Raw genomic sequence first — 9,574 nt, forward strand, 5'->3', positions numbered from 1 at the left:
GTTTTCTCATGCCAACATTCAGCCATGTTCACATGTGTCAGATATTACTCTCAGCAGGGCACTATTCATCTACTGTGCTATCAGAAGCTTAAATGTTAATATTGGGCAGGTGATAGCTGATGAAATTAGTATGTGCGCCAACACCTCAAACAAAAAAGCACCATTAGGACAACCCTCCTTGATTACTCACCTTTGCAAGCTAGCTGGGGTGGATACTTCTGTTCCACCATTTGAGAGGCCAAGAAAAGCTATTGATGAGGCTTATTATAGACAGTACTGTGGAGGTGAGGATGCAGCTCAGCCAGTTCCACCACGCCGTGCTCGTAGAGAGAGAGGGCCAGCACAGAGCCAGACATCTGCTGAGACACATGAAGCAGGGCCATTCCAGATGAGGGACATGTATATGTCTCTTATAGGGGCTCAGTTGCAGTCCATTCATAGAGGGCAGGTGGCCACTGCTGAGATGATAGTGGGGATGTATGATACACCTCCAGCCCACAGGTGGACTATGGATGAATTCCATAATGTAGTAGCTTGGCCAGAAGAACCAGTACATGGAGGAGGAGCTGGAGCAGCTGAAGCTTCAGCTAGAGATATGGAAGAAGATGAAGCTGAGAAGGAGGATGCGTTTGATGATGATGATGATGAGGAAGAAGAGGAAGATACAGAGGACAGCTCAGACTGATGAGGAGCTGAGATAGCATTTACTGATGAATGCTATCATATGATTATGCTTTTGTGGTTTAAGTTTTCTGAACTTATTTGTTTTTGTTTTTAGATTAGGGTTTGATGTACTCTATTTGAAACCTGGTTTCTTGTGATGGTTTGCTATTAACTGTGATTGTGTGATAAGTAATGTTGAATGATGCTTATGATTAATTGATGTTGAGATGATGTGCACATTAAAATGCTTATACAGGTGATTCACAAGCTTTGTGAACAAATGCATGATATCATGATTGTGATTGTGAAATTAAGCAGGATGTGTATGTCAAATGTGAATGAGCTTATATGTGAGATTTTGAGCTCCAGAGTTGTTATTGTTAAATGCTATTACTTTGAAAGCATGAATGATTTTGCCCAGGTTTTCTATGATTGAATCAATTGCTTGTTTTGCATCACATGATCAAGGCCATTTGTTGAAACCCTTTTTTATTGGCCAAATACATAAAGTTAGCCCACTAAAAGAGAACACTTTGAGTTCTATCCTTTGAACCCTTAGCCTTGAATATACACTGAAAACCCTTGATTGAAAATCTTTACCTTGAGTTAAGTAGAAGATCTTGTGTGGTATTGTTAAATGTTCAAGTTTGGGGTTGTTGGGAAAACATGAAAAGCATTGAGCTAAGAATTAAAAAATTAGAATATGCAAAGAAAAAGAAAAGAAAAGAAAAAGAAGCAAAGCTCAATGCAAAGGCAAAAGAAAGTTGGGAAAGAATAAGATGATTGTGTTGTTATGATTCTCTTAACTCAAGGATTTTGTGATCCAGAAAAAACCAATTTTCTTGTTAGCCCAGCCACATTATAAGCCATTGAAAAGTCCTTGTGATGATGCATGCTTGTGAATGTTTTTGATTGTGGTAAAATGAAAGGCAAAGTTGATTCATGTAACATTGTGATAGTAGAGTGAATGAGTGATCATCTCTTATACACTTGAGTGTGAGTGAAACACTTTACCTAGTGAGGAGATATTCCATTAACACATGAACATCCATGCTTAATTGATTGATCATTCATGAAAAATAGCATTTGTTGGAATTTAAATGACTTTGTGAACACTAAAGCATGTGCACATCTTGATTGAAATTTTGGTCATAAGTTTAATTGAAGTTTTTACTTATCATTGAAAAGAAGATTTTGAATGAAGTGAATCATCATATGAATTGGTTGAAGATGGAGTTACATCTTGTTTGCTTGAGGACAAGCAAAGTTCTAAGTTTGGGGTTGTGATAACTGTTGAAAAACTGTTATTTTCATGCTTAAAATTCATACTAAAAGCAACCTTTACACTTAAAAACTAGCTTGAAATCATGCCTTTTATTGATATTTTCAGAAATAAGAGAGCTGGACAGGTTTATGCTTGATTTCAGTGTTTTTGTGCAGGTTTTAAGGTGAATTTGGTGAAAGAAGTGAAGAAGGAGAGAAGTGAAATCAGAAAAGACAACAAAAAGTGCAAAAAGGGAGAAGCCGAAGTCACCGCTCAGCGGCAGTTTACCGCTGAGCGGCACTCAGGTGCTTGCGGGAGGTCCGCTGAGGGGCAAAATGGCCGCTGAGGGGAGAAAACAAGTCACGCACTCACCGCTGAGCGGTATTTTACCGCTGAGCGACACTTTAATGGGCTTGGACTTGACTTTTTGTAATTTACGAATGATATATAAGCTTTAGGGTTTCCTAGGGTTAGGCATCTTTGGCAGAAACGAGGCAAACACTCTCTCTTTCACCCCTTTGAAGGAGGATCTTGGATGCTCAGGCTACCTCTTCACCTTTATTGGGTTTATTCTTTCATACTTTCATTGTAATTCATCTAGGTTCACCATGAATATGGTGAACTAAACCTTGTATGTTTGTTGGGGAGTCAAAGTAATCTCTTGAAGCTCTCATATATGGATTTGTTGAGTACATCTTTGAATTAAGACATATGCTTTCTTTCATCATTAGTTAGGGTTTTTCCTCTTTGCTCAATGCTTGCATTGTTTAACTCATTCTAATGCATGATTATTGGTTTTGTTGATACGGACACGTACGGGGAAATCTAGATCCGGGGAATTTCTCCCAATATTATACTGACAATATTATATTGGTTGCCTTTAAGCTCCTGCACTCATGAACTAATCATTAGGAATGCTAGGAATTGTATGAACTATTTGATTAGGGAGAAGCCATCTAGAATGGTACATTAGAGAGTGGCATTAACAATGATGATTTGAATGTTGAATTCCTAAAATATATGAGAGTGGATGAGATGAAATTGACCCCCAACAACATATTCATTCATATATTTCCTTGAAAGTGTTTATCTTTTGTCTTTGTCATTGATCAATTCATGCATACATATTTAATTTTCGTCTTTGCATATTAAACTTCAATTATTGTGTTCTTAAGTCTTAGCTAATCAACAAATCACATAACTAAACTAGGCCGTGAGTCCTTTGGGAGAACGATACTTGGTCTTACCAAGTTTATTACTTGAAACGATTCGGTCATACTTGCCGATTGTGAAACAAGTTTGTGACATCATATTTTGGTGCTTACAAATTTGTCCATCACCTGCTACCTCAGATGCGCCTCAGGCTTATGCTACGAACATCTACAACAACAGGCAGTCACAACCGCAAAATCATGACTTGTCCAGCAACAGGTACAACTCAGGGTGGAGGAATCACCCCAATCTTAGATGGAACAATGCGCCACAGCATCAGCAACAGGCGCCACCTTTCCAGAATGCTGGAGCACCTAACAGATATGTGCCTCCACCTATGCAACAACACCAGAGGCAATAACAACAGCAGCAGCAAGAGGCACCTGCCCAACCAGCTGCCCAACCTTCCACTTCGTCCACTTCCTCCAATTCGTCAACTTCGTCAACTTTGTCCACTTCGACAACTTCTTCTACTTCGTCCAATTCCTCCACTTCGTCCAATTCGTCCACTTGGTCCACTTCGTCCATTTCCTCCACTTCGTCCACTTCGTCAACTTCCTCCACTTTGTCCACTTCGTCAACTTCATCAACTTCCTCCACTTCGTCCACTTCGTCAACTTCCTCCACTTCGTCAACTCCTTTTACTTCGGCAACTTTTAACACTTCGTCCACTTCGTCACCTTCGTCAACTACGTCAACTTCCTCCACTTCGTGCACTTCCTCCACTTCGTCCACTTCCTTCACTTCGTCCACTTCGTCCACTTCCTCAAATTCGTCCACTTTGTCAACTACGTCAACTTCCTCCACTTCGTGCACTTCCTCCACTTCCTCCACTTCCTCCACTTCCTCCACTTCCTTCACTCCGTCCACTTCGTCCACTTCCTCAAATTCGTCCACTACGTCAACTCCGTCCACTTACTCCACTTCCTCCATTTCCTCCACTTCGTTCCTCCACTTCGTTCACTTCGTCCACTTCGTCAACTTCGTCAACTTCGTCAACTTCGTCAACTTCGTCAACTTCGTCCACTTCGTCAGCTTCGTCAACTTCTTCCTCTTCCTCCACTTGCTCCACTTGCTCCACTTGCTCCACTTCCTCCACTTCCTCCACTTCGTCAACTTCCTCCACTTCGTGCACTTCGTCAACTTCGTCAACTTCCTCCACTTCCTCCACTTTGTCCACTTCGTCAACTTCGTCCACTTCCTCCACTTCGACAACTTCTAACACTTTGTCTACTTCGTCAAATTCGTTCACTTCGTCCACTTAGTCCACTTCCTCCACCTCGTGCACTTCCTCCACTTCGTCAACTTCCTCCACTTTGTCCACTTCCTCCACTGCTTCCACTTCGTCAACTTCCTCCACTTCGTCAACTTCCTCCACTTCGTCCACTTCGTCCACTTCGTCCACTTCGTCAACTTCGATCACTTCGTCCACTTAGTCCACTTCCTACATTTCGTGCACTTCCTCCACTTCGTCCACTTCCTCCACTTTGTCCACTTCCTCCACTTCGTCAACTTCCTCCACTTAGTCCACTTCCTCCACTTCGTCAACTTCCTCCACTTCGTCAACTTCGTCCACTTCGTCAACTTCATCCACTTCTCAACTTCGTAAACTTCCTCAACTTCGTCCACTTCGTCAACCTCGTCAACCTTGTCCACTTCCTCCACTTCGTCCACTTCCTCAACTTCGTCCATTTCCTCCACTTCCTCCACTTCATCCACTTCGTCCACTTCATCCACTTTGTCAACTTCGTCTACTTCGTCCACTTCCTCCACTTCGTCCAATTCTTCCACTTAGTCCACTTCGTCCACTTCCTCCACTTCGTCCACTTCCTCCACTTCGTTCCCTTCCTCCACTTCGTCCACTTCCTCCACTTCGTCCACTTCATCCACTTTGTCGACTTCGTCTACTTCGTCCACTTCCTCCACCTCGTCCACTTCCTCCACTTCGTCCACTTCGTCAACTTCGTCAAGTTCCTCAACTTCGTCAACTTCGTCCACTTCGTCCACTTCGTCAACTTCGTCAACTTCGTCAAGTTCCTCCAATTCTTCAACTTCGTCAATTTCCTCCACTTCGTCCACTTTGACAACTTCATCAACTTCCTCCACTTCGTCAACTTCGTCAACTTCGTCCACTTCGTCAACTTCCTCCACTTCGTCCACTTCGTCAACTTCGTCCACTTCGTCCACTTCCTCCACTTTCTCCACTTCCTCAACTTCGTCCACTTCCTCCACTTCGTCTACTTACTCCACTTCCTCCACTTCATCTACTTACTCCACTTCGTCCACTTCGTCAGCTTCGTCCACTTCTTCCTCTTCGTGCACTTCCTCCACTTCCTCCACTTCGTCAACTTCGTCAACTTCCTCCACTTCGTTCACTTCGTCAACTTCCTCCACTTCGTCCACGTCGTCAACTTCGTCAACTTCGTCAACTTCCTCCACTTCCTCCACTTCAACAACTTGTAACACTTCGTCCACTTCCTCAACTTCGTCAACTTCGTCAACCTCGTTCACTTCGTCCACTTTCTCCACTTCCTCCACTTCGTGCACTTCCTCCACTTCCTCCACTTTGTCCACTTCGTCCACTTCCTCCACTTCGTCAACATCCTCCACTTAGTCCACTTCCTCCACTTCCTCCACTTCCTCCAATTCGTCCACTTCTTCAACCTCACATTCGTCCACTTCGTCAACTACGTCAATTTCGTCAACTTCGTCCACTTCGTCAATTCGTCCACTTCCTCCGCTTAGTCCACTTCATCCACTTCCTCTACTTCCTCCACTTCCCCCACTTGCCCCACTTCCTGCACTTCGTCCACTTCCTCCACTTCCTCCACTTCGTCCATTTCCTCCACTTCGTCCCCTTCGTCAACTTCGTCCTCTTAGTCCAATTCCTCCATTTCCTCCACTTCCTCCACTTCATCCACTTCGTCAACTTCCTCCAACTTCCTCCACTTAGTCCACTTCCTCCACTTCGTCAACTTCCTCCACTTCGTCAACTTCGTCCACTTCGTCAACTTCATCCACTTCGTCAACTTCGTCCACTTCGTCAACTTCGTCCACTTCGTCCACTTCGTCAACTTCGTCAACTTTCTCCACTTCGTCCACTTCGTCCACTTCGTTCACTTCGTCCACTTAGTCCACTTCCTACATTTCGTGCACTTCCTCCACTTCGTCCACTTCCTCCACTTTGTCCACTTCCTCCACTTCGTCAACTTCCTCCACTTAGTCCACTTCCTCCACTTCGTCAACTTCCTCTACTTCGTCAACTTCGTCCACTTCGTCAACTTTATCCACTTCGTCAACTTCGTCCACTTCGTCAACTTCGTGCACATCGTCCACTTCGTCCACTTCGTCAACCTCGTCAACCTCGTCCACTTCCTCCACTTCGTCCACATCCTCAACTTCGTCCATTTCCTCCACTTCCTCCACTTCATCCACTTCGTCCACTTCATCCACTTTGTCGACTTCGTCTACTTCGTCCACTTCCTCCACCTCGTCCACTTCCTCCACTTCGTCCACTTCGTCAACTTCGTCAAGTTCCTCCACTTCGTCAACTTTGTCCAATTCGTCAACTTCATCCACTTCGTCCACTTCGTCAACTTCGTCCACTTTGTCCTCTTCGTCCACTTCGTCAACCTCGTCAACCTCGTCCACTTCCTCCACTTCGTCCACATCCTCAACTTCGTCCATTTCCTCCACTTCCTCCACTTCATCCACTTCGTCCACTTCATCCACTTTGTCGACTTCGTCCACTTCCTCCACTTCGTCCAATTCTTCCACTTAGTCCACTTCGTCCACTTCGTCCACTTCGTCCACTTCGTCAACTTCCTCCACTTCGTCCACTTCGACAACTTCATCAACTTCCTCCACTTCGTCAACTTCGTCAACTTCCTGCACTTCGTCAACTTCCTCCACTTCGGAAACTTCTAACACTTCGTCCACTTCGTCAACTTCGTCAACTTCGTCAACTTCGTCCACTTCCTCCAGTTCGTCTACTTACTCCACTTCCTCCACTTCGTCTATTTACTCCACTTCGTCCACTTCGTCAACTTCGTCAACTTCCGCCACTTCGTTCACTTCGTCAACTTCCTCCACTTCGTCCACGTCGTCAACTTCGTCAACTTCGTCAACTTCGTCAACTTCCTCCACCTCCTCCACTTCAACAACTTGTAACACTTCGTCCACTTCGTCAACTTCGTCAACCTCATTCACTTCGTCCACTTAGTCCACTTCATCCACTTCGTGCACTTCCTCCACTTCCTCCACTTTGTCCACGTCGTCCACTTCCTCCACTTCCTCCACTTCGTCAACATCCTCCACTTAGTCCACTTCCTCCACTTCCTCCAATTCGTCCACTTCATCCACCTCACATTCGTCCACTTCGTCAACATCGTCAATTTCGTCAACTTCGTCCACTTCGTCAATTCGTCCACTTCCTCCGCTTCGTCCACTTCATCCACTTCCTCTACTTCCTCCACTTCCCCCACTTACCCCACTTCCTGCACTTCGTCCACTTCGTCCACTTCCTCCACTTCGTCCACTTCGTCCATTTCCTCCACTTGGTCCCCTTCGTCAACTTCGTCCTTTGAGTGCAATTCCTCCATTTCCTCCACTTCCTCCACTTCATCCACTTCGTCAACTGCCTCAAACTTCCTCCACTTAGTCCACTTCCTCCACTTCCTCCACTTCGTCAACTTCCTCCACTTCGTCAACTTCGTCAACTTCCTCCACTTCGTCCACTTCGTCCACTTCGTCCACTTCGTCAACTTCGTTGACTTCGTCCACTTAGTCCACTTCCTACATTTCGTGCACTTCCTCCACTTCGTCCACTTCCTCCACTTTGTCCACTTCCTCCACTTCCTCCACTTCGTCAACTTCCTCCACTTAGTCCACTTCCTCCACTTCGTTAACTTCCTCCACTTCGTCAACTTCGTCCACTTCGTCAACTTCATCCACTTCGTCAACTTCGTCCACTTCGTCAACTTCGTCCACTTCGTCCACTTCGTCCACTTCGTCCACTTCGTCCACTTCGTCCACTTCGTCAACCTCGTCAACCTCGTCCACTTCCTCCACTTCGTCCACTTCCTCAACTTCGTCCATTTCCTCCACTTCCTCCACTTCATCCACTTCGTCCACTTCATCCACTTTGTCGACTTTGTCTACTTCGTCCACTTCCTCCACTTCGTCCAATTCTTCCACTTAGTCCACTTCGTCCACTTCCTCCACTTTCCTCCACTTCCTCCACTTGATCCACTTCGTCAACTTCTTCCAACTTCCTCCACTTAGTCCACTTCCTCCACTTCCTCCACTTCGTCAACTTCCTCCACTTCGTCAACTTCGTCAACTTCCTCCACTTCGTCCACTTCGTCAACTTCGTTCACTTCGTCCATGATAACAGTTGAAAAACTGTTATTTTCATGCTTAAAATTGACACAAAAAGCAACCTTTACACTTAGAAACTAGCTTGAAATCATGCTTTTATCCATATTTTCATAAATAAGAGAGCTGGACAGGTTTATGCTTGATTTCAGTGTTTTTGTGCAGGTTTTAAGGTGAATTTTGTGAAAGAAGTGAAGAAGGAGAGAGATGGAATCAGAAAAGTCAACCAGAAACCAGAAAAGTCAACCAGTCAACCAGAAAAGTAAACCAGTCAACCAAAAAGTCAACCAGTCAACCAGAATACGAAAAAAGTCAACCAGACGAGTTTTGGGCCAGTTTTATGCGATTTTATGATCTATTTGGGCCTGGACCCGTTTTCTATTATTTTTATGTCCTATTTAAAGACCTAGATGTCTTAGGGTTGGTATCTTTGGCAGAAACGAAGCAAACACTCTCTTTTTCACCCCTTAGGGGTAGATTGGGAGATGGTGACAGCTCTCCTCTTCTCTCTCTCGGGTTTTTCTATCTCTTTCATTCTTTCATTATTATTCATCTAGTTTCACCATGAATATGGTGAACTAAACCTTGTATGTTTGTTGGGGAATGAATGTAATCTTTTGAAGCTCTCATATATGGAATTTGTGCTTGCATCTTAATCTAAGATTTATGCTTTCTTTCATCATTAGTTAGGGTTTTTCCTCTTTGCTTAATGCTTGCTTTGTTTAACTCATTCAATGCATGATTATTGATTTTGTCGATACGGGAACGTACGGGGAAGGCTAGATCCGGGGAATTTCTCCCAATAAGTATATTGGTTGCCTTAAGCTCCTGTGCTAAATAAACTAATTATTAGGAATGCTAGGAATCGTATGAACTCGTAATTAGGGAGAAGCCTTCTTGAAAGGTAATTTAGAGAGTGGCATTAACAATGATGAATTGAATGTTGAATTCCTAAAATATATGAGAATGGATAAGATGAATTTGATAAACCCCAACAACATATTCATCCATATATTTCATTGAAAGTGCTTGTCTTTTGTTTTAGCCATTGATCAACCT

Source organism: Vigna umbellata, chromosome 9, assembly GCF_029865625.1.
Source record: "Vigna umbellata cultivar VRB3 chromosome 9, Vumbellata_1.0, whole genome shotgun sequence".
Classification (NCBI taxonomy): domain Eukaryota; kingdom Viridiplantae; phylum Streptophyta; class Magnoliopsida; order Fabales; family Fabaceae; genus Vigna; species Vigna umbellata.